The following is a 26,966-nucleotide window of genomic DNA, read 5'->3' on the forward strand; positions in this document are numbered from 1 at the left end:
AAGGAGATAGGGTTGCCAACTCCAGGTTGGGAAATTCATGAAGATTTGGGGGGTGGAGCCTGGAGAGGGTGAGGTTTCAGGAGGGGTGGGACCTCAGACAGGTACAATGCCATAGACTCCATCCTCCAAACCAGCCAGTTCTCCTGAGGAACCATTGTTGCCAATCTCCAGGTGGGGGCTGGAGATCACTCAGAATTACAACTGCTCTTCAAGTAGCAGAGATCAGTTCCTCTGGAGAAAATGGTGAATTCTGTGTCATTATACTCTGCTGAGGTCACCATGACACATTGACGCTGAGTGCCCAAGGCCATGGCACTCTCCAAGAGCCTCTTTCTAGAGCTCGTTGTATTCATTTCCACAACGGACCTTATTTCTAGTAGTTATATAAAACTTTATTAAGACACACTGTTGCTGAAAGAAATCTCCAAGACAAACAAACCTCTCACAGTTAAGAACTGAGTCTCTAAGAATAAAAGCTTCAATTATACTCTGTTGCCTGTTCAAAATATTATAATTTTTATAAACATTGTATTCATTTCCACAACGGACCTTATTTCTAGTAGTTATATAAAACTTTATTAAGACACTGTAGCTGAAAGAAATCTCCAAGACAAACAAACCTCTCACAGTTAAGAACTGAGTCTCTAAGAATAAAAGCTTCAATTATACTCTGTTGCCTGTTCAAAATATTATAATTTTTATAAACAACAACTGTTATCTCAGCTTCTCATCCCCTGCCTATTCCTAACCCAACTGTGCCTGTTCAATAAAATCAATATTCTTGTTTGAACTTTATTTTGTGTCAAGTGTCATTTTAAAAAGGGATTATAAGAGGGCTCCTGCTTAGCTACAATAAATCTCTGGCCTGGGCAAAAGCCAAGTAACTTCTCTATCACAGGGTGGGACATGCAGGAGGCTATAAATCCATTATTAAAACACCCTACTAACAGGCTGCTCAGTCAGAGTGGGGAACAGTGTTTTGGCAGGAAAATCTGCCTCACAGTGAAGAAGAAGCAGGAGTCTGTCATAACATCATTATGTACAGGGAACACTACAGCATTTGCCCCAAATGGTTTAACTTTTTGGGCAAAGACTAGAGCATTGCTTGACACAATGGCATCACTTCTGAGTGAAGCAGGAGACCTTGCCTCCTTAGATGACTGTGGTCAAAGATGGTGATTCATACTTAAAATGGTCTGGATTTTATCCTACTACTCTGCTCAGCAGAGTCTGAAGCCTTCCACCAGCCTAAGGAATCTTCTTCCAGCTGAAGCAGCTCTTCTTCTGGAGGTGGGAGGAAGACTTCAGACTTTGCTGAGCAGAGTTGTAGGATCCAGGCCACAGTTGCTAAAAGACTGAATATGTTGTTTTTGAAGAGAATTTTGAAGGAAGAGAGAAAGGGGCACCATATTCATATTCATGCATGGGGGGGCAACAAGGGAAAATTGGTAGAAAATTTTTTGAGCAGCTTATGATGCAGTCCTAAGCCTTTGCTTAGGTCCTGTCATATAGCATGTGTGTGTGTGTGTGATGTTTGGTACCATTTTTTTCTAAGTGAAGTGGGATTAATCAGTTGTGGATTAAACATGGGCAGAATAATTGGAATAAACCATCTGAGAGAAGTTGCCATTATGACTGTTGTCAAACGTTGTCGCTTGCAGTGAGCTGTCCACTTAGCTGGCCGTTTGGAGAGGCCAAGTTATGGAACGGATGAGTTATTTCTCTTTTCATTTTTAATGTCAAAAGGGCCAGAGGACAACAGTTCTCAGTGATAGGATGAGAAATGATTCACATTGCAGCTAAACCATTTTTCCAAAGTAGTTTTAGAATGCTGTAGTAGTTTTGACATATGGCATTACTTTGATGTATATAAACTGGTTATTTATCTTGCTCCCTACCACTTCATTTTTTTATAATTACCCATTCACTGATTAAACAATACTTGTGAAATTGGGTCTGGCCTGCATCAACAGAGTTGCAAGCTGCAGTCCACACACCAGCATGCAGAGGTATCCCTTGGAATTCAGTAGAACTCTGTGAACAGGTCACCTCTGTGCTGCTGAAAAAAGGCAGACCATACTTTCCAAAGCAAGCTCTTTGAGAGTCACCCCTATCTAAGCAGACTAAAGTTTATGCAGCTTCCTGTATGCTTTTCCTGCAATCAGCTTGCATGCTGGGGGGGGCAAATGAAAATGAACTTGTGAATGCTTGTTAGAGACATGTAGAAGGTAGGGGGCAAGTAGTGTTTTGACAAGTCTTACATATGTTGCCAACCCTGCCCCATCTACCCTAGCTAGCAATCTTGCCACTGTATTCTGGACTAACTAACTGAATATCCTGGACCATCTTCAGAAGCTGCCCAAATGCAGTAGAGTGAATTTCAGTAATCAAGTCTGGAGTTAACAAAAGCTTAGATCACCATGGCTGAATCACACATCTCAAGCTGGCAAACCAGCCACAGTTGTTAAAAGGCATTATGTACTACAGATTAAATCTGAGTTGCAGATCTGGATCCAACAGTAAGATGCAAACCAGCTGCTTCAGAAGGAATTCAAGCCCATTCAGAGTAGGCTGTTACCCCATAACCAATTCCATCCAACTACACCGCAGTTGTATCTGGACTGAGCTGCAGTCCAATGTCTCCAGTTTCAAGCAGCAGAACAAAAACAGAATTTTTAATGGCCTGGACAGCTGCTATTTGGTCAGCAGCCAGACCACCTTACCTTCAGTACCCTACACTTCTGCACCATGGAGATCAATGCACATGCTCATGCAGCATTTGTATGGTGCAGACTTAATTTATGCATCTGCACCAATGCCATAGGAAGGTCACAGAGCTTTGTTGACTCTTTATTCGGTCCACACTATCATGTCAAGGATATAAAACCCCAGGTAAAATACAGCACATTTACTTTAAATATTTCTGGGGTTTGATCTTAAGATGGTGCTTGGGTATATTGCGTACATTGTCCTTAGAGTTGCCAGAAGTGGAAGGGCGTGCCTCTGAATGAACAGCCAGACCATGATGCTGCATGTGTGGTAGAAGGATAGTGCTTTAGCTCTGTAGCAACCCAGTGAGGAAGGTGAGCACTCTGCTTAGTTCTCTAGGCTGGTTCCACATACCCACATTTATTTGTAAAAGCAAGATGCACAGCCTTGAACCCATAAGGAAACATAGTTATAGCTGGAAGTGTATACAGAGCTAGGTAATTTCAGATGGCAATATTTCATTACCTGTCTGTTTGAAATGTCAAGTTTTTGATCTTACAGAAAAATAATAGAGTCTGGTGTTTGGTTGATTTGTTGGAAGGGAAAGGGAGATATCATGTTTTGTTTTATTTGGTTAAGATGAATATCAGTTGTCTGGAAAGACTAGGTTCATCAGCCTTTGGCTGTCAGATATGATACACTTTACCATATTATTGGAAGGGAAATAGTTGTGTATTTTCTGTGTAGAAGACTATAGTGCCTTTTACAAGACCATAAAAATTTGGTTCTGCCAAGATTTCTGATCTTTAGTTTTAATAACAATTGGATACTTTAAAAGGTAGGTGACGCAAAGTGATTTTGGACCAACATAATCAAGGAGTATTGGACCATTGGTTCCAGGATCCAAAAGTGGGGTAGGAGAGAACTACACACGTAGCTGGATCCATGCTCTTTGGTTTCCCTGCACCGAGTTCCCTCTAGGGGATGCACTAGGGTATACCAAAGCCAAAATTAAAACTGGAACTAGCTGTTTCAGGTTGGGTCAGGGATGTCCAACATGACTCAAAACACTCCCAAAATTCTGGGACTAAAAAACATATATTAATCTCCCAGAATTTCAGGAGTGTTTTGGTTTGGGCGAGGTGCAGGAATGGGGAGGGAGAGAAAGGAAACTGGCCCACCAAACAACTATTAGTCAGTGTCTCCATCCCTTTACATTTTAAAAAGATGAGAAGCTCCACCTAACAGCTGATACCAACAAATAGGTGATAGTCATGGACAGAGGCTGGGTCTACAAGCCGTAGAATACAGTCTGTAGAGAGCTTGGGTCTACCTATTGTTTCCAGTGGCTGGTAGACCTGGCCTCTATCCACCTACCAGGTGTTAGGTGGAGTTTCTAGTGCTTTTAATGTTCTCCCTGAAGTATGGATCCAAAATTAACACAGTTTTTAAAGTACAACCCCTAGTTCCCACTACCCAAAAGACAAGCTGCTATGGAGCTCAAGAAGCAACATGTCTGGTCAGCCACAGTAACAGTTGCCACAAATTAGACTGCACAGGCAGTTCTTTGCTATGTATTCACTTCTTTCCCAGTAACAGTTGCCACAAATTAGACTGCATGGGCAATTCTTTGCTATGTATTCACTTCTTTCCTCTTCTTTGAATCCCACTTTCTGTCTTTACATTTTGAAATGCTATTTCAAACCTGTTGAGAGGAAATGACCAACTTTTAAGTTACAGAACCAGTAGAATAAACTGCTATGCAAGTAACAGCAGTTGCCATTTATACTATACCAAAATCTTGAAGAAGTTTTTGCAAAGCAGCTTATCATAGCCATTAGAATTGAATTTCCTGCTGGAGAGCAATGTCATCATGGCCAAATGTATATTGCTAAATAGGGCTTTTCTTGTAGAAAAAGCCCAGCAGGAACTCATTAGCATAATAGGCCACACCCAACAGCATACACTGATTAGCATATTAGGCCACACCCTTGACAGCACAGCATATTGGCATATTAGGCCACACCGCCATGTTACCAGAACCCACACCCACCTTTTGCTTCTTATTCTGTTTACCTTGTTGTCAAAACCCAGAGCTTTTTTTGTAGCAGGAACTCCTTTGCATGTTAGGCCACACACCCCAATGTAGCCAATTCTAATGAGTTTCTGATGTTGTGTGTGGCCTATATGCTAATGAGTTCCTGCTGGGTGTGGCCAACTCAGGAACCAGCCGGAACTCCGTTCCTGTGCGTTCCTGCCCAAAAATAGCCCTGTTGCTAAATATGTTCTATTATTAGCCATCTCTGTATCTGAATGACAGCAAATGATCACATACAGTTATTCTGCTGGTGAAATTGTTACATACGTTTGCAGTTTCTTCAGTTTTGGGTGGGGGGCTGCCAGTGTTTAATAGCGCTTTATTAGTTATTTTTTATTATTGTAAGGCTTTCATTAATTTGGAAAATACAAAATTAGATTTAAAATTTTTTGTGTGGCAGGATTTGAATAGCATAAGGAAATATTTTCTCTTGATCTGGTAGATTGGTAAATATTGTCACAATATAAAGATTAAATAATAAAAAATAAGCAGTATGACCTAATATTGAATACTTTCCCTGCCGAAAGAACAGTGTCCTCTGCTGCACACAAATAATAATAAGAAAAGTCTCAATGACATTTTTATTGACTAAACTATAACCTTATTTATCACATTTATATCCTGCCCCTTCTTCCAAAGAGTCCAGAGTAGTATCCATTGGGTTATAACATTGTCTGTTCGCACCAGTCCTCTCATAAACTGTAATTTGCACAAGACATATCCAGTGAGGTTCATGGCTGATCAGTACTTTGACACACATCTTATTTAAAACATGTCATATTCACCTCCAAGACGTTCATTATTGTTTGCTAAGCTTGCTCTTTTCCAAAGGGATCCAAGGTGAGTGTGCCCACTAATTCCCTAGCACACTATGGAGATGCATAGTGGGTAGTAAGACGGCTGTATAATTGGGGATCCTTGCGTCATTGTCCTCACTAATGACCCTTTCATCTTCCATCGCACTAATGACCCCTTCATCTTCCATCCCAGGTCCCATAGCAAACCTACATCTGGGTAGGTGGGAAAAAGCAGGCTTATGCATTCAGATGGCAATCATAGGTAAAGGCTCCGTGTCTGGAGTTTAATGGTGTGCTAACACCACCTTCTACTTGCTATCTTCTGGTCTGGCTAATTTTTTTAAAAAAACTGTCTGGATGCCTTTTTCCCCTGAACAATGCATTGCAACACTTGAAGTGACGATATCTGACAGTTTACAGTCCATGAAATGCAAAATGCATTATATTTGGTTTAAAGTGACAACTGACAGATATTTGGATTGACAGACCATGATGGGGCATAATTATAAAACAGGAAGTAGTCATCCTGAATTAATTAGAGATAACAGAAGTTAATTTGCAAGTTTTTGAGTTCTTCAGCTCTCACTATCTGTTAATGCCTTTGCAGTTTGGTTTGCAGTGGTTGAGTTATTCTGAATGAGACTTTCCCCCTTGTAATTAGACTAAGAGATGCTGACACTTAAGAAAGTAGTGTGCCAGCTGCTGCATCAGCATAACAACAGGCAGGTTGTTTTACTCCAACCTGGTTAACTGTGCACTGAAAATATTGAAAGCCTTTGGGATTTTTAATTGTGCCATCAGGTCTACCTGAGAGATACATGTCTGTGCTAGCTGGGGCTTCCAGCTGCAGGAGGACCTTATATTTGTGATTCCCCCCCCCCCAGATTCCCATTTCAGTAAATGAAGCATCACAAATCCTATAAAATGTATGTTGTTGTTCAGACGCACAGTCGAGTCCGAATCTTCGCGACCCCATGGACCACATCACACAAGGCCCTCCTGTCTTCCACCGTGCTCCTGAGTTTGCTTAATTTCATGTTTGTTGCCTTGATAACACTGCCTAACCATCTCATCCTTTGCCGTCCCCGTCTTCTTTGACCTTCAGTCTTTCCCAGCATCAGGGTCTTCTCCAGTGAGTGCTCCACTTCAAAGAGAACTTGTAATGATCTGTGGAACATGATATAAATAAGAGATGTGGAAATCAGAAGTCTCTCCGTGTGTATGATTACCTTTTTCATAATGTTATTTACTGCAAGTTCTTAGCCATTTCTAGAATTCTTTCATCATGATTTACATACACTCTTATTTTCCTTCAACCCTACATTACTCTAAAAAGAAGGAATGGGCTTTTTAGAAATACTTTTGATGGAGAAATGAATCAACAAGTCCCTGTGGCTCTTGCAGAAATTTGAGAAGAATATAATTTCAAAAACAGAGAATAAACTAAGGCCGCACAGTATTGACTCTGCAACAAGAGTTATTCTGGCCTGCACCAGCAAGTGTATCAAGAAAGTTAATTTCAGTCACTCAGATATGATTGTTTGCAGTGGGTTTTACTGAAATTCATCCAATCAAGAAATAGATCATAACTTCCTAATTGACAGTCTGTAATAATATAGTTTAGCAGGTTATTGTTTCCAAACGTTCTACTCTGCAGCAGTTTCCAAACGTTCTACTCTGATGAATCCTTTCTGTTTTGATTGCTGGAATGTTTGAACATCTGCCACAAAATCCCAATGCATTATAGAGGATCCTATGGGCATGTTCTAGGACACAAAACAAGTCATGCAGGGCACTGACCAAATCTGTTGAGTCATGCTGTTCCCCAGGCAACTAGAAGGTACTTTAAAATGCAGCCAGAACTCCTCTACAACTGTTTTGCGGGAGAAGACTGGCAATTTGAGCGAATCTTTGAGGGAAGCTGTCTTTGAGGGAATCTTTTCCCACAGTGCTGAATATTTGCACTGCAGAACCCCTGCCAGGCATCTGAGAAACTATAGGGTTCCTCGATGGACAGTCTGAAATCTGTTAATTTTTTTTTTTAAGTTGTAGTCTTTGAGTCATATACTTCCCTCAGTCTTGAGGGAACAATCATTGAAGCAGCTGGATCATGCATGCTTCCTGAATGAACGAAGAAGAAAATATGAAGATGAACCCCTTGTTTATTTGTTTTTATTTAAATATTGTAACCCAACATTTCCCCATGGCTCAAGGCAACTTACAAATTCAAATTTGAAACATACATAATGCAATAAAACCCCAAATAACCCACCTTCCCTTTCAAAAGTCCTTGCAGCCTAAACCCTGTTAAAAGCCCTCTCCAATAAAATGGCCATGCAAAGCCTCGTAAACACTTCTACAGAAAGTGCCCCTTCATCAGGTGGCAGCTATCATGGAAAAAGCACAGGCTCTGATTGATGCCTAGCAGACTACCCTAAGGGAAGGAATTGTGGGTAGGGCCGAGGACTACAGTTGGAGCATGGGTACATATGGGAAGAAGCAGTCATTTAGGCATGTGGGTCCGAGGCCATGTTCATAACCAGCACTTTGAATTGAATTCAGTTGGTTGCCAATGTAGCTGTTTAAAATAGGCTAGATACATTCCTATTTACTAGTCCTTGACAATAATTGGCTGAGGCGGCAGGAGGCGCTGAGCAACGGAAGGAGAGCCACCATTTCCCAAGATGATGCAATTCTTGCCCCTAATTTTTTGGGCATTCTTTGCCCCCCGCAATCCTATACCCTACTTGCCTCCTTTGAAGAAACTACCCCATGAGAAGAACCATAACCAGCCCTATAGTGGTATTGCCCCGTACATCCGAGAGTTTGAGGACCCACGCGATGCTCCCCCACCTACTCATGCAGAGACGCGGGAAGAACAGATGAAATGTAAGAGACGAGAGTAGAGCACCAGCAGCAAGACGTGGAGAGTGAGCTGAAGTTGTGGGACCCACATAATGACCCCAATGCTCAAGCAGATGCCTTCAAGATGCTGTTTGTGGCCAAAGTTAACTATGATACAACAGAATCCAAACTGAGGCAGGAACTTGAAGTATATGGCCCTATAAAAAGAATTTATATGGTGTACAATAAGCATTCTGGCAAGCCCCGTGGCTACACCTTCATTGAATATGAACATGAGCGTGACATGCACTCAGCATACAAGCATGCCAATAGTGAAAAAACTGATGGCAGGAGGGTGCTGGTGGATGTGGAGAGAGGCCGGATAGTGAAAGGATGGCATCCATGCAGGCTTGGTGGGACCCGGCGGGGTGGTGCTGATGTCAACATCAGGCACTCAGGCCAGGATGACACCTCCTGATCAATGTTCCCTCTAAGCTGAGTTAGTGTGAGCTAGCTCACAGTTTTTTTAGCTTCTGGCTCACACATTTTTGTCTTAGCTCAGGAAGGATGGCTCCAGAGCAAACTTATTTATGCAGGAGCCAAATCGCTCGTTCACAACTTTAATGCCAGTGGCTTACAAAGTAGAATTTTTGCTCACAAGACTCCACAGCTTAGAGGGAGCATTGCTCCCAATACAATGAGCAGGATCAGGACTGTGAACACGAGCGTGATCGCTGAGACCACAGCCGAGATTGGGACAAAGAATGGGAACACCATCACAGCCGATCCTGGGAGCGCCGACAGTGGACACGAAGCCGAGAGAAGGATGAACAGAAACACAGCCGGGAACGCAGCAAGGATAAAGACTGGGAATGCAAGTGTTGTAGCCATTCTCAGGACCGGAAGAGGGACCAGGACCATGACAGAGACAAGAAGGAAGAGCTGCCCAAAGCGGCTGATCCTCAGCCTGACGAGGCCACCCTTGGCGAGCTGGGCATAGATGGGCTGGAGGTGAAGCCTGAAGGGGAGGAGAAGAGTAGAGAAAGGGATCGGTACAGGGACAAAGAGAGAGAGAGGGATCTACGGCGCAGTCACCATGACAAAGACAGAGACAGGGATCGGGACAGAGAGCGTCAGCATGACAGTGACAGAGATAGGGACCATGATCATGAGCACAAACATGAAAGAGGTGAGCGGGCTGGGGAGAAACGGGAGGAGAGAGGGTAGGACAATGGCATGGGAGAGGCTCTGGAGGAGACCAGTCAGGATATGTTCCTCGACCAAGAATCCATAAAGTCGGCTGATGGCTACTTGTCCACCAAGAATGGATACATGATGGAGCCCCCAATGGAGTGATTAACAGAGACGCTTCCTTTTCCCATGCTGTCCAGCCAGGTGAGGCTTTGCTTCCCAGACAGCCTCTAGCCAGCAAGGCTCCACCAGCCAGTGGGAATTAACTGATTTAACTTGTTTTGTCTATTTCAGTTCCTCCTGTCCCAGCCCATTTCTACTTAATGTGTAATCTCCCACCAGTCCTTTGTGTATTTGGATATTTTTCTTTAAAGCTATAATAAAGTGACAATAATTGGGCTACCACATTCTGAACCAGCTGCAGTTTCCATATTATCTTCAAGGGCAGCCTGCTGTACAGTGCATTACAGTAGTCTAACTACAAGGTTACTGAAACATGGATTAGTGTAGCCATGTCAGCTGAGTCTAAGAAATGAGAGTTGGCAAACCAAATGCAACTGATAGACAGCGGTCTTGTGTTCTACACGGGCAGGAAAATGTGGGGGGGAGGCGTGGCTGTTTGCCCCGGAGCAAACTATCGCGTGACTGCATGATCAGGCTTCGGGCTGAGGTCCCGTGGAGCTCCCATGGTTAGGGGGAAGGTGCCGATTACACACGGGGCAAAGAAGCGGAGTGGCGCAGCAAACGGGGTTGTGTTTTGTTTTTAAAACTTAAATGTGCGCATGCTTCGTTGGGTGCTTGTGCGCATCCGTGGCGACTTGCGGGGAAAAACCTTTTGTGAGGGGACATGGGCGGGTGCCGGAACTACCACCGGAAACGCGATCAGACGCCCGACCTTGCCCCGCAGTTTCCGGAAACTAGTACCTCCAAGGTACTAGTTTTTTACCCCGCATCTTCGGCGGGAAGCCTCGGGTGCGCCACGGGAGCTCTATGCTTCCCAGATGTGGCGGTGAGATCACGCCCGGAAAATCCGCCTATCTTCCGTCTCTCTAGCGTGCCTAATGCTCCGTGTGAACGGGACCTCTGACCTGCTTTTCAAACAGCAAGTCTTGGTCCATGAGCTTTCCCAAGTTCTTAAGATGCACTGCAAAATGCCAACTCCAATCCACCCACCATAAATGGATTCAGTCCTTCCAAAGCACCAACTTTTGCTACCATCATTACCTTTGTCTTCTCTGAATTCACCTTTCACTTGTTATGCTTTAACTACAACCCTGAAGTACTGGTTCAGAGCCAGGACAGATACATCTGGAGACTTGGTAATGAAATATAGAGTTGGGTGTCATCTGAATCCTGATTACATCCATCCCCTACACTTTTGCTTTTGTTTTTTTTTTCTTCAGAAGGCACTGAGAAAAGTCTTTGCAACTTTGTATTTTTAGGACCTTGTCACCTGCACATTAGTAAATAGTGTCCCCAAAATATTACCTACTCATCAATTACTATACAATTTTCTGTATGCAAACAAGGGAGGAAAAAACACTGGGGATGTGCATTCAGCTAAACCGACCCAAATAAATACCCAACAAAAACATTATCATTATTTTTCAGGTATATATTAAAATCAGATTATCTAATCTGATTCAGCAAACCAATAAGGTCATCTCAAATTAAAGCCAATATTATTTGGCTTTTATTTGGGTGCATTCACCTTAGCGGAGCTGCTGGCCATTTAAACCTAACAGCTGGCAGGCAGTCCACCTGTCAGCTGTTGGGATTAAATGGCCAGTGGGGGCATCCTTCCTCCCTTCCCCTGCCAGCTCGCCACTATGGGTGGGCAGGGGAAGGGATGGGAGGCATGTTAAATGCCACCCCACTTTGCTTCCCTTCCCCAAGAAGCTCATGGCTGCAGGCCAGCTGGAGAAGGGACAGGGAGGCATGTTTAAATGCCTCCCTGATCTTTTTTCCCTTCCCCAATTGGCCCGCCACTGCAGGCCAGCTGAAGAAGGGAGGCATTTAAATTCCCTACCCAGAGTCACTCCATGGCACGTTCCTTTCATTGAAGGGAAGGCAAATTGCATGCTGCCCCTGCGATGCGACTCCAGAAAGAGGGGATCATTATACCCTATGGAGACAGTCCCCATAGAGTATAATGGAACCTCAAGCTTGGTTTGGCTGAGAGAATGGATCTTACTTGAAGACCACAGGCTGCTGACTTTAGAAGGTCATGACTTAAAACTGGGATGGCATGGGTTCTTATGGTATGGGAAAGCTTCCGGACACAAATATTTCAAAAATCATATGATAAGAAGATCATTATTGACAACCTGGGAAAAGATCCGTCTGATGATATATACTAAAATTCCAAGATGGGTATCTCCAGTGGAAGCCTTTTCTCAACTGGTATTGACTTCAAAACAAACAGTTATCAGATATGCAGAATTGCTAGATGATGGAAATAATCTAAAGTCTCAGGAAGAATTAAAGAAAAGGGAAATAAATTTAGACTGGTGGACCAGAGTACAAGTGGAATCTAGATATAGTAAGGATAAACAGACAGATGGATTTTATTTAGAACAAGATGCATTTGAAAAATTATTATGTACTTCGAGATGGAAATGTATTTAAAAAAATGTATGGTATGCTGATGCAATTGAAAATGCAGGATGAAATAGTTAAAGAATGTATGATTAAATGGATGCAAAATGTAGGTTATAACATAGATTTGTCACAATGGAGTAAAATATGGAATGTGAATATTAAGTTGACTAAATCGGTTGCATTTAAACAAAATTTCTATAAAATGTTCTATAGATGGCACCTAACCCCAGATAGGTTAGCTAAAATGTATAAAAACTTGAGTAACAGATGCTGGAAATGTAATAATTATGTTGGATCATACTATCATATGTGGTGGACATGTAAAAAGGTTCATAAATACTGGATTGGAGTACATACTCTCTTACAATTAGTGTTGAATATTACAATAGTTTTTAAACCTGAAATATTCTTGTTAAGCTGTCTACCAGATGACTTAGATAAGAACCATAGATATATTATTTTACATGTTATAACAGCAGCCAGAATCTTATTTGCAATGACATGGAGGACATTGAAAATCCCAATGCTTAATGAGTTGATAACAAAGATTATGGAATGTGCTGAAATGGACAGATTGACAAATATACTAAAAGGAAAAATGGAAGAAGAATTTATGGGACCATGGAAGGCATTTTATGACTGGTTAAAACATAAGTTCTAAGAAACTAAGACGAAATGAAGAACAATAAGAAAGATGGTTATAATAGTTGTGAAACTTTCAGGAAAAAATTTGCATACAGAATGTTAATTTGGATTTTTTTATATATAACTCTGTACTCTCCCCCCCTTCTTTTCCCTTTCCCTCTTTCTACATATAAACTAATAAAACTCTTTTTTTAAAAAAAAAGAGTATAATGGAACCTAATAAATTTGGCAGTACCAATCATTTCCCAAACCAAAGTATCATACTAATAACTGGGATTCAGGAATATTGGCTTTTACCAATATTTTCCAGGTTTGGTAATTCTGAACCCCCAAAAATACTGTGTTTAGTGGGGGTTGGTGCACACCCCTAAAAAAAACCCTAGAGCAAAAAACAACCTGAGAAAACTATTGATATCACTACTGGGTGCTTTTTTAACTCCAGCCAACAGTTTAGTTTAGTTTAGCTGATTTTTAGCCCTCCCTCCACTGCAAACAGGCTCAGGACAGGTAACAGCAATAATAACAATAAAACAGTTAAAACAATAAATATAGATTAACAACTAAAACACTATCAGATGGCAGCCAAAACAATAAGACAGTTAATACAGTCCAAAAGAGTTTTGTATCAAGTGCAACAGTGGATATTAAGATACTGTAAAGACAAAACAAGCTGGGTTATGTAACTTATGGTGTGTTTGGGGGGGGGACACTTGCATAAATTAATCCTCCAGGGGTGGGCATAGTAATTCTGGGATCCTGGGCAAAAGTCCAGATTGTGACCCCAAAATCACAGCTATCCCCCTGTTGGGACCTTGCCCTGTGTGTGGTGGGTGGGAGTGTCAGGCACCATTGAGCCAGTGGTCCTTGCCCCAGATGGGGCACGTGCAAACAGAACTTTTTTTGCTTTAAAAAAGTGCTGGTTACATCTGTTTCCACCAATCCCCCTATCAGGACTTGGAAGAGCCCCCACCCCATTTGCTGGTACTCAGTACCAGTGAGTACTGCCACATAATAATAATAAATTAATAATTATCATATAGCATTGTATGTAGTACAGCCAGGAGATCCGAAGATTGTCTGGCAGCCTTAAGTTCTAACTCATTTTGTGTTATGCGCCCTTAGGTGGTGAGGTAGACATTTTTTTGGCTGAGAGAGCTCTGAAAGACCCAAGGTCATCCAGCTGGCTTCAAGTGGAGGAATGAGGGATTAAACTCGGTTTTACATATTAGAGTCCATCACTCTTAACCACCACACCGTGCTGGCTCTAGTACTGCCACACAAAAAAGCCCTAAGTGCAACCTTCCATGACAGCAGCCTGAGTCCCAGATAGCCAGGCAGGAGTGATGGCTTTAAGAGCCTGCTCTTCTTCTTCACTTCTTCTTTCCCCCCTCCACTGGGGGGCAGCACCCAGTGTTGGGCCTTACTCAGCTGCCCTAGTTGTGCATTGGCTAAGACTGCCCCTGTCAGCCTCATATATATACAGCAGAGGTGTGATTCCTACTTAACCACTTGAGCCACCGCTGCTCCCTGCTGGCTCTAGTACTGCCACACAAAAAGCCGTGAGTGCAACCTTCCATGACAGCAGCCTGAGTCCCAGAGAGCCAGGAAGGAGTGATGGCTTTAAGAGCCTGCTCTTCTTCTTCTCTTCTTCTTTCCCCCCTCCACTGGGGGCAGCACCCAGTGTGGGGCCTGGCTCAGCTGCCTCAGTTGTGCACTGGCTAAGACTGCCCCTGTCAGCCTCATATATATACAGCAGAGGTGTGATTCCTATGAACTTCAATTATGAGTGCATGGGAAAGCATTGAAATTGCACACACCCACTCTCTTCTCCACCATCTTCCTCTTTTCCAAACTGGGAATAAGACATCGTTTGGAATCCTGATTGGCACTGAAGAGCTTAAATCTGTTGAGACCTCACCACCCAGCTCTGGTTTATTCACAATTCACATTTGATTATTGCTGTCTTCCTATTTGCTTTCCTGAAAGAGGATTATTTCTGACCTGCAAGGTAGGACAAATGTCCTTTTGCTTCCATAATGAACACAATGGAATAGAGACAGAAATCCAAGATCATTCATAAAATCCTACTTAAAACCACAGCATGTGCTTTGGTTATCATTCTGAGTCTAATTCCACTGTGCACATTCACTCGACAGACATGATAAATTGTATGGGTGGCGAATGAGGCAATCTGTTCTGTTTAAAGCAAGCAGTAATTGTAATGTTTCACCTAGGCATTTTTCAAAAAATGAAACGGATAATTTGGTATCATTACAAAAATGCTTATTCCATTTAGCAAGTCCAGACACCCTAGATTACTGTTCAGAATGCATTGTTCAGTTAATACACACGGTAAATGTTGTACAGGTTCTAATGCATTTCTTTTCTTCCAGATGAAAGATTATCATTTGAATCAAGAGAAACATTATAGGCGCCTGGAATTTAGTAATCCAGAAAAGCCATAATTGGTTTAATAGGTAAATTTAATCCACTTTAGCAAGTAGGTTAATTCATTTCTCTCACAATTGTAATGCTGTTTTTTCCCCCAGCCCCCTTTTATGCTGCTTTTAAAGCAAAATGTTCTTTATGTAGAAAAAACTATGGGGCAGCATGGCTTGCCAAATCCACATTCAATGAATATTTTGCTGCTATTGAAGCTTCCATCTCAGGAGAAGCATAAGCAGCAAAGTGCTTGTATATTTGACTTTCATAGCTGTGATGATGTGGCCAGGAATCAGTTTCCCTGGAGAAAATGGATGCTTTAGAGGGTGGACTCCATGGCATTGTACCCCAAAGAGGCCTCTGTCCATCCCAGGGTCCATCCTCAAATCTCCAAGAGTTCCCCAACTACATCAGTTTGGTGTAGTGGTTAAATGTGTGGACTCTAATCTGGGAGAACGGGTTTTGATTCCCCTCCCCTCCGCTTGCACCTGGCTGGATGACCTTGGGCAAGCCATAGTTCTGTCCGAGCTGTTCTCTCAAGGACAGTCCTGGAAAGAGCTCTCTCAGCGCCACCCGCCTCACAGGGTGTCTGTTGTGGGGAGGGAAAGGAGTTTGTAAGCCACTCTGAGACTCCAAGTGAAGGGCGGGGTATAAATCCAATCGCTTCTTCTTCTTCTTCTTCTTCTGGCAAACCTACCAGGGGGACCTGGCAACCCTAATTACAACTGATCTTCAGACAACAGAGAGAAATTATCCCAGAGAAAATGGCTACTTTGGAGGGTATCCCTATTGCATTATTCTCTGCTCAGGTCCCTCCCATCCTTCAACTCTGTCTTCCCCCTGGGTCCATCCCAAAATCTTCAGGAATTTTCCAACCCAGGGTTGCTAACCCTACTTACAGGGCCAATTCATAGGGAGTGTAGGACAGCTTCTGCTGATGCCGGCAGTGGCTCCTGGCCTGTGTAACAACAACAGTCTTCCTGAATATTTCAGTAAGACCTCCATGCTGCTATCATTCCAGAAGCAATCCAAGACAGTTTTTTAGAAGCACCTTTCCAGCACTCACGGAGGTATGCTGAGGACTGAACTAGTCGAAAGTGAGGGATGCTTTATTGTAGGGCTGCCAGCCCCTAAGGTCTGGGCGGGTGTTCCCTCAGTTCTGGGAGTGTCAATGTGCCCCCAGCCAGCTGGCAAGCAAGGGAAGTCCTGCCCCCAAGAGTGACCACCCACCCAGCCACCCCTCTCCCTCCCCTCATGCCCAATTTAAAGTTCTTCAGCTGCGTGGCAGGGACCACGTGGTCTGCAGAGCAGCTGGAGGGCCCTTTATATCTAGTAGGAGAGAAGGAGAGGGGTGGTTGCAGACTGCACACTTGGCTCACAAAAATACCCTTTAAAGGGTCTTTTTGCAAGCAGGGTGGGGATCACAGCACACAGGGCTGATTCCCCCAGGCCAATTTCCATTTAAAGGGTCTTTTTGCGAGCTAAGCATGCACCCGCAACTGCCACTCTTCCTCCCTCCTGCTGGATTTAAAGGGCTCTCCAGCTGGTCGGTGGCCACGTGGTCCCTGCCAATCAGCTGAAGCTCTTTAAATCAGACAGGAGGGGAGGGAGAGGAGTGACCAGACAGCTGGTCACTCTTGGGGGTGGGGCTTAGGGGCGGGGCCTGGGGGCATCCCCACCCACTCCCAGAATGCCCCTCAAATCCCCCCACCAGAGGGATAAGGGGACCTGGCTACCCTACTTTGTTGATTGATTACTGAATGTTTGCTTAACGTCGTTTAATTTATCTGTGCTATTCATGTGTAACTTGCTGTCAGTCCTTTCTTAGGTGAGTATTGTGTGTGTGCAGGTGTACGTGAGCACACTTACAAGGCGGAAAGTCATGGTGACTTCTGGTGACCCCTAGTAGGGCTAGGACATTTCAGACAAGTGGCTTATACTAGTTGCCTCTAGCATTCCTTGGAGGTTGACCTTCCAAGTACTTGTCAGGGTCGGCCTTGCTTAACTTCCAAGACCTGACAAGGTTGGGTTTGCCTGGGCTATCCAGGTCAGAACTACTGTCAGTCCTTTTGCAGTGGGAGTGGGGCTATACCTGCTGTCTTCACTGGGCCTTTGTTACCTTCAAATAAGGTAATTGGGTTTTGCTTTCTCCTGGAATGTGTGGTACAGTTTGTTTGACCTATGTGGATTGCTTGTCTAAATGAATGTTTTCCACAGAAGAAGAGGAAGAGTAGGTTTTTATACCCCACTTTTCTATACATTTAGGAGTCTCAAAGTGGCTTACAATTGCCTTCCCTTCCTCTCCCCACAACAGTCACATTGTGATGTAGGCGGGGCTGAAAGAGTTCTGAGAGAACTGTGACTGGCCCAAGGTCACCCAGCAGGCGTCCTGTGGAGGAGTGGGGAATAGGGATCGGCACAAACTGAAAAATGCTATTTCGTGTCAGTTCGTGATTCGTGTCCAAACCACAAACCTAACCATGACCAAACGGAACCAGTTCATGGTTCATGGCCCGGCAGACCCTGTTGAAAGGGATAGAAGGGCCTTTAAATGTGATTTGCAGAAAGTCCAAAAAACAGCTGAGTGATGGGGAGCAGCCTGTTCCCTGCCACTCAGCTGTCTTAGGCTGCCTTGTGCAGTCCCTTTAATATTTAAATGGAGTGCACAACTGTGACAGACTGCACTTTTTAAAGGCTTAGAAGTGCTGCACAAATAGGAAAGGACTGTGAAAGGTTAATTCTTCACAGAAACAGAGAACCTTTGAGTGACAGGCTGCTTCAAGCAATCTGATTGGTTAGCATCAGCTGAGCAGGGAGACTTGCGAGCTGTATGCTGAGGAGACAGTCAGTCAGATTTCTGCTTTGACTGTGTTGGGTCTGATTTCAGAGTTAGCTGAGAGCAGTTTTACACAGACAGAGCACTAGGGAAAAGCTGGCAAGAAAGTTTGGTGTTAGAGACATTTGCATTAGCAGGAGAAAGTCGTTGGTTGGGTGATACTGACCTGTCCAACAAGATGAGGCGATCCTGCAGCGAAAAATAAGGGAGACTATAAAGGAAAGGGGTCGTATTCTGGCCGGCAGAACACGTGGTAGACTCTGGGCAGTGCTTAAACCGAGAGTCAGCAAGGTAGGATGGGGTCAGGTAGAGAGGAAGTGTGAGAGAGAGAGCATGGTCAGGTTCTCTCCTTTTATACCCTAAAAAGGGGCTTGGGGGGTCCCCCAGGAACATGCTAGATGCTGTTAGTGTCTTGATGGGCTAAAAGTTTGGGTTTAATGATCTGATGGTCTGCAGCTGTGTTATCTTGATGGGCGATGGGTCTGCTAGTCAGCCCAGTTAATCCTGTCATGGCCAAGTTCTTTTGTTTAACTTGAAGGTGACTACGTGCAGTTTCAGGTAAAGCTGCTGGAAGAAGGTGGGGGGGGTGCTTGTATGATGGAGACAAGGCTTGCTATGGTGTGTCCATGTTGTCTCTGTATGGCTTCTCTGTAAGTCTGGATCCTGGTTCCTTGTGGCTGCAATTCTCAAGGAGGCTGATGTGCCATCTACCTGGGTCTCCAGTGGCTCATAGGGGCAGGGATGGATGGCATTGGGTCCTCCAGGGGTCCACTTCTGATTCAACATGCTGCTTCAGTGCAAGGCTTCCCTTGGCTATGCGCATGTCTCTTTGTCCAGTAAGTTGGCTCTGTCACATGGTCACCAATCAGTCCATTTTCCCTGGCACACTCATTGTACAGTCCAGATTTAGAGTTAAACTTCAAGTTCATACTGCATAAGAAGCTTGCAGGGCAACATTGGGAAATTAGGCGGAGGCTCCCATTCAGGCCAAAGAAAAGGGATAGATCTTCTAGTGAGAAGAGAATTTTCCTATGCAGAAAACAGGGAGTTAGCTCTGAAAAGTGGAGAAATCCCTCGTCTGGTGTGGTTAGAAACTGCCTGTAGAAACCTTAAGAGTCAGTTAAAAATTCAAGAGGAGTACTGGTATTTCAAGAGAAGGGGTTTGGGTACTGGGAAGAATGTACCTGCCTTCCGTAAACTAAAAGGGTCAGTGAATACTCAAAGAAAGTGTATTAGAGTGTTTGGAAGACATTGGAACAAAAGGCTCTCAACATAAAAATTTTAGGTAACTGTGAATAGCTTAAGAAACTCTCATTAGCCTGAATCAGAAGAACTAAGGTCTGTGTATGTACTGGTTTTACCTCAGAGTTATGAGTTACCTCAGAATTTTCAACTGCTGACCTCACCTGACCTTTTCTCTCTATGTTGAATAAAATATCTTGTTAATTTTGAATTTCAAAATGTCTCAAGTGCCATTTTCAGTAGTTTAAGGGTGATCCCAACCCCTCAGGCTCCTGGGCTGAATCAGCAGTAAAATATCATTCTGAGATGGGATGGGACAGCCAGAGTTCTTCAGGAAAGAAGAAAACAGACCACTAGGACTGCTCAGTCAGAAAGGGAAAGAAAAACAGAGGGAAAATCTTGCCTCTGAGGGAGGGAAGTAGAAGGGGCTGTCATAACAAGAAAGTCCAGAAAACAGGTGAGCCGCTCAGCTGTTTTTTGAGCTTCCTTGTGCACTAACTTTAAAGGAACTAAACAAAACAGCCTGTGAAAGCCCAAAAAACAGCTGAGCGGTGGGGAGCAGTGCTCCCTGACTGTTTAGCTGTTTTTGTGGCTTTCATGGGGAACTTTGAGTCCTTTTAAACCTCTGCTTTTTGCTATATCCACAAATTGCCACAAACTGCTTTAAAAGTTAATGGAATTTTATAATGGTATACCCATGATGAATTTCAGTTTGCAAACCATGAATAGTGCAAAATTTGTGACAAATTTTGCTTCATGATTGGCTGATGCCCATCCCTAGTGTGCAATCAAACCAGGTTCTCCAGATTAGAGTTTGCTGCCCTTAACCACTACACCACACTGTCTCCACAGAGACTCTGGGTGCATCCTGGGATTCTACTTGTGGCACACTATAAGGGTGAATTGGCATTGTCCCAGGCAGGAATCTTTGCATATGAAAGCTGATGTTTTAGCACAGGATGAGCATCAAGATTCCATCTAGCATCATAGATCTGTACTTCTGTGCTTTTGCTGCTTGCTGGAAGAGCAATAGGAGATGACTTCAGGCCAGGTTCCCTTTCTACATCCCCATGTCTCATGAAAGGAGACTTGGGACACTCTATCTACCTTGGCTAGCTTCATCATCCATTGGTCTTTTATTCTACCCTTTAGCTGCTACTGTAAAGTTATAAATTGCTTACAACAAAGGGTGTAAAATCTAAAAGATGATCCGGCCTTGAATTCCTTTGAGAATTCCTGAAATACAGTGTATTACGTGAGTAAACCTGATAGCTGGAACTACCCAGGCATAATATCAGTTTAGATGTACAATGAATTCTTATATGAATCTGTGCCCATTATAAAAGAACTCAGTTAAGTACATGTGCTGAATGTCAGTAAGATGTTAGCAGTTAAACAGACTCCTCCATAATGCTGGCAATGTATGCATAATGTAAAAGTTTTATCTCGGACTCGGATTCCTTCATTATAAAGAATGCCTGGCTAGACCTTTTACAAAATTTGTTAATTGCAAACACTTTGGGTGCATTGATCCATAACCACTCTGATGAAATAATTATTCAGAACAGTACCTATGAGGACTGACAGGAGACTGATTTGAATGAACCACACAAGATCTACATTTAAATGAGGGCTGTGGCCCAACTCCCAGTATGCTGCTCTTTACTAGCATTTTCTTTCAATAGCTGCAGTTTTGACTGTTTAATTTTCTCTGGAGTTACTGAAGTTTAAATTGGATTGATAGTGTCTGCATTTGCTTAAACTGTCTCGAATGAAACACCAGAGAGGAAGGTTTTTTAAACTAGATGTGATAGCATCCACAGGTCTGACCCATAGACCCGGCCACCATTTTAAAGCAATTTTAAAATGGTTTGAGGGCCTGCCTAATCCTGATTGGGCTTGCGGCATGGTAGGCTAAAGCATTCATCCCCCCAGTACTTGAACAGGCCCTCTATACTGTGGGCCAAATCAGAATCAGGCTCCTGCAGCATTTTTAAATTGCTTTAAAATGGTGGTAGCATCCAGGGGTCCAACCTTTGAATGCCATCACATCTAGTTTGATCCTGAAATGATTGCCTAATGAGAGTTTTAACATTTTTCCCTTAAGCAACAGTTATTTTACTGTCCCTCTCCCTAGCTCCACAGCTGTCTGGATCCTCAACAAATCAGCCACAAAAGAGACATGTTAGTCAAATAACAGTGGTACTTGGTTAAATAACAGTGTACAAAGCCACATAAAAGATATTTCTAGAGGTTTTTAGTACACACATTGACCCAAAAGTATTCAAAGGGTTCATATTACCTCCACTTATATAAACTATCACATTATCATAAGTAACAAACTCATAGCCAATTACGTAACTTACTTTCCATTTTATTGCTCATTGACATTGAGACAATTAACCAATGAAATCCAGGTTGATATAAGGAAAATGGGTCTACCTTACTTCCATTTTATTGCTCATTGACATTGAGACAATTAACCAATGAAATCCAGGTTGATATAGGGAAAATAGGTCTAGATAGCTTCTCCTGGTTTATTTCAATGAGATTCTCTAATATCATAGACAAAAGCAACTCCTAATGGAACACCATTATTCTATCTTAAAACCGGAACGTTCCTGAATGCTTTCATAAATGCATTTATAAAGGAGAACAACCTTTATGACTACTTGATTCCAGACTAAGCAAATTGCTGAAGGATATTTACAATTCTTGAAGAAGATAATTTTGAAATGGACCTTTAGCAGAAGTCTGTTAATCATGGAATTACATCATAAATCTTCAGTATTACACTGGATGGAATTGAGGACTTGTGGATTACAGCAGACTATTCAAGAGATATACCACATTGTTGGTGTTACAAGATTCTTTATTTAATGTGTCAACTTTGTATAAGACTTTTGGTCTCAGGACTTCATGGTTGGAATTGTTAAACTGTTTGTTTGATATATGTGTTATGTATGTACATTTGTCTATATATGTTATGAATATGATTGTTAAAATTTGGGGCACAATATATTGATATTCTTTACCTATTGAGTATTATTTTCTCATAGTGTGTTTCTATTACATACTTACTATTTCACCGTGGTCCCTTCTTGTTTAGCTCTCTAGGAGTTATGCAAAAGAATCCAGGGATGCAGTAGGAATCCCTGCATTTATAAAAGTTCATGAGTGTCCTCAAAGATGGATCCTGCACTTGAACAACCATAAATCAGAGTTCTAGGTACCACAATTTAAGAAGGATGTAGACAAGCTGGAAGAGGTTCAGAGATGAGCAACAAAGGTGGCTGAGAATCTGGAAGATAAGTCCTAGGAGAAAAGGTTGAAGAATGTGGGTACATTTAGCCTGGAGAAGAGAAATCTGAAGGACTGTCACCTAGGAGCGGATTAAGACTTGTTCTCTGCAGCTCCAGAGGACAAGCCCTCGTCAAAAGAGTTCAGGTTACAGGACAATAGATTGTCATTGATCACTAGGAGTAGTTCCTAATGGTGATAGCAGTTTGGCAATGGAACCACTGATCTAGATTGGATGGCTTTCCCAGACAGGAGGTCTTTAAGCAGAAGCTCAACAATAGGGGTGTGCATTTGGCTATATCCGAGCCGAAGAAACTGGAAAATAACTGGAAAATATCTGATCAGTATTTTTTGGTTATTCTTTCAGCCAGGTATAGATCAGAGTAATTTTTTGGCTATCCAAAATAGCCAAGCCCCCCAAAATATTCAGGATTTTTTATGACCCTCGGATAGCTTAAGTTAAAAGGCATTTAAAGAGATCCTAGTCCCTTTAAATGCCTTCTGGGTTAGCTTGTGGCTTGGAGAAGGTGTTTAAAAGGACTATGAGCCCATTTTTTCAGATATCAGAGTAGCTGCTTGGCCACACTTAGTCTATTTTTATTTTAAAGGGTCATTTGTTTCCAAGAGACTAGACTTAGGGCCACGTTTAGTTAAATAGCCATTTAAAATTTAAAGGGACCAGGGACCTTCAAACAGCTGAGCCGACAGCTTGTAGTGGGCTCCCCCAGTCCCTTTACATTTTAAAACTAAAAGAAGGATCGAATTGGCCCAGTCCCAAACTTATGTGGCATTACTTCACTGTTAGCCCCGGAGCCAAGTTTTCATTGTTTCCCTCCACTTCCAGCCCTTGCTGCCTGCATAGGAAGTGGCAGAGCCTATCTATCCCAACCACCAAAAAACAGTGAGCCAGCTAGATGGCAGGCTCCCAGAGCCCCATAGGTTTTGGCAGAGAAGCCAAGGTGGCAGAGCCTCCCTTGAATGCCAGAAAAAAGCAGGTGGGCCAGCAGGCAAGCTCCTGGAATCCCGTGAAGCGTGGGTGCCCTTTGGGAATCTCCCTCACCTACCACCTGTAGGAAATAATGGGGCCATTATTACTCCCAGAATTTCAGAACTCCTCTCAGTCACTTCAGGTATACCCATGCTGACCCCAAACAGCTTTTTTTTTTTGCTCAAGTATATCTGAATGCACACCCCCATTGAGTTGGACACTATCTTATAAAATCCCTTATGGCTCTATGGTAACCCAAGCAACATACTATAGTATAGAATCAGTCTTACTTTCTCTACATTTTTATTCTGTATAATCAACTTTTTCAAGCCACACCCCTCCACACACATGCACGCGCACACACACACACATTCCCCAACACTCCTAGATTGTAAACAGCAAACTATTAAATGGGAAAGCATCATTTTTTATAACATCCCAAATTATGGCTGGAAAAATACAATAGTTTTTAAGGGACCTGAAAGTGGATTGGAAGAGATATTGCTTCCTAAATGCCCACACTTTTCTTTTGTCTCATTAATAAATTAATCAAATAGGATTTGTAGATTTTTGAAGCAATACATAAACCTTTGAAACCTGTGTGCTAGGAGCAAACCCTAATCCTAACCCACACTGCAAAGTATAACATGTCCTCCAGACAAGTGACCCAGGTATGTGTAGTGGTTAGGGATGTGTATTTGGATCTTTCTGGTCTGAATAAATATATCCCAAAAATGCCTTATCAGTATTTTTATGACATATTCAGGTGTCCAGGTGGTATTTGGGATTTTTTGGGACATTAGGAAATGGGTCCTGAAAAATTCTGAAAATATTTGGGATTATATGGGAACAAGAGGGGGACCCGCGATACTCGCGGGGGGGAGAGAAGAGCTCCATCTCCTCCAACCCCCCCGCTCGATCTCCCCGAGGTATGTTATGTGGGATGGGCAGATAGCAGCAAGAATGGGCAATCGATCCCCCCACCTCAATCTACAGTGTATTATCTACAGTTTTCTATATATTTGAACTCTAGGAGGTATAATACACTTGATAGCAATGCACGTTTTCCCACAGCCAAAGCTCATGGCACATCTATATATCTAATAGCCAAGTTGCCCCCTCTGTGAGGATATCTAAATCCGCACATCGGGGGCACTTGGGGGGGAGGGAGAGGTTTGTGCGCACGTGGGGCGGTCCCCCCATGTGCACAAAAATCCTAAATCTTAAAAAAAACTTTTGGGGGATGTTTAAATCCCCCCGAAAGTGCAAGAGCGTCTCCTGCGCATGCGCAGGAGACGCTCTTGCACTTTCGGGGGGATTTAAACATCCCCCAAAAGTTTTTTTTAAACTTTTTTATTTTTGTGCACACGTGGGGACAGGCCCACGTGTGCACAAACCTCCCCCGGCCCCCCAGCTGCCCCCGGAGCGCTGATTTAGCGATCCGCACTCTGGGGGCAAGTTCGCTATTAGATATATAGATATTTGGAGCCAAGCTTCCATAACAGGTTTTTCTTCAATTTTACCGTGTGTCTGTGTCAGTGTCTTCTTGCCTGGTCTTGGTATTGGCTTGCCAGGTTGATTTGGCATGGAGTCTGTTGACATTGGTTCTGTTTGTCTTGCAACAGTGTCCCTTGCTTAAACTGGTGTGGCTTGGATTCTCTAGTATGATACTGGTTCTGTTAGGCTTGCTATATTGATCTATGGTTCTGCTGGTATCCTCTGGGTTGACATTGGTTCTGTTGGGCTTGTTGGTTTGCATTTGGAGGCTTTTGGCCAGTGGTGGTTCTTGTGTGTTTGGCTATTGGCTTTTTTTGCCCTGAGAAAGTGTGGATTTTTTTCCCCATAGGAATCAGTGGAGACAAGTAGGATTGCAGTAGGCACCTTGTTCATGGATCCATAGAACTGGACAAGTTGTAACTTTGGGTGGAGGTAGTGGAAAGTCAGGACAAAGTTTTCTTCAATTTGCTTGGAAAACAGCAACTCCAGTCCGCCAGAAAGAGTCTTCCATAGGGAATAATGGACCTGAAGAATATCAGAAGGGAGGGGGGAATCCCAGAACACTGATATTTATGTCCTTCCCAAAATCTGAATTAAAAATAGAGGTTTTTTTCCAGGTGCATATCACTACTAGTGGTTAGAGAGGCAGTCTAGGATCTTCAAAGTCTGGGTTCAAATCTCCATGAAGCTTTGCTGGGTGACTGTCAAGGAGCCAAACAAGCTGACCCCGTGAGTTCCTAGGGCGAGAACTCACAGGTAACCAGACTGATGCTATCGAAAAAATATTTTAAGTTTATTTGAAGCATAGACAAAATATAAATATAGCCAACAGATTATCAAAAGTCACACAGAGTACAAAATGATAAAGCTAGCTTTTATCCAGCCCCGTAGCTAGACGTTTTTTCATGGGGTTGGCACAGAGGGGGCATGGTGGCTAATTTAATTAACAGAGCTCATTGCCTGTTCCAGCCAGTAAGCTAAGCAGAGTCAACATAGGTATCTACCCATGGCCAACTAGTACTTGGAGAGGTGTTAAGTTCCCACCCAGATTCGACTCCCATCAAAATACTAAACTTTTACTTGTGGGAAGGAAACAGATACGATTTCCTTCCAGGGTATGTTTTAAGATCAGAGGGTTGGTCTTCAGTGTTTATTCAGGAGTCAGGGGGTTCAACCCTTCTCTTATGGCATTTAGAATCCTAGTCTGTGATCTCTGGAGCTTCCCTCCAAACCGCAGCACAGTTTTACATTACAGCCAGGCTGGCCCTGTTCTGGGTGCTGCTGCGGTCCAGGCCCTTTGCATGTGCTGGGGCTGGGGGCAGAGCCAGCTGTGCCTGCACTGGGTGCCCACTCCTTCCCCACCCACTCTCACTCACTCACTCCACCAGCCAGCCCCTCAGGACATCCCCTACACCAACAGCCTCAGGCTCCCTCCGCCTCAGGGAAGATTTAGGGGCGGGGCAGATTTGGGAGGGGGCATCTCCCCCAGGGCCCCCTAGGTTAGGTTATCTACCTAACACTTTGGAGAATTCTGTTAGGTGGTCCAAAACTTACATCCAGATGCAGGCCTCAAGTTAGCATAGACTATGGTTTCTGCAATTTGCCAAGCAGAGATTCAGGCCTCTGTCCATGAAGTATCAGAAAAGGCACCCTAGCCCCTGGGGGAATATCACAATCAGAGGTCATTTCGGAGGGATCGCGGGGGATCGCAGTTCCCCCGGGTGAGGTTCGGGGGGCGGGGCACATGACGAAGCCCCGCCCCCCGCTTCCGGCCGC

General features: G+C 43.4%; 1 protein-coding gene and 1 pseudogene across 1 annotated transcript in view; both read left to right on the top strand.

Moving 5' to 3' along the window:
- SPOCK1 (sparc/osteonectin, cwcv and kazal-like domains proteoglycan (testican) 1) overlaps nt 1-26,966 on the top strand; it is a 292,947-nt gene that overhangs the window by 197,357 nt on the left and 68,624 nt on the right. The window lies entirely within an intron of this gene.
- LOC107112745 lies at nt 8,289-9,804 on the top strand (annotated as a pseudogene).

Source organism: Gekko japonicus, unplaced genomic scaffold (genome assembly GCF_001447785.1).
Source record: "Gekko japonicus isolate JY-2015 unplaced genomic scaffold, Gekko_japonicus_V1.1 scaffold1796, whole genome shotgun sequence".
NCBI classification, from domain to species: Eukaryota; Metazoa; Chordata; class Lepidosauria; order Squamata; family Gekkonidae; genus Gekko; species Gekko japonicus.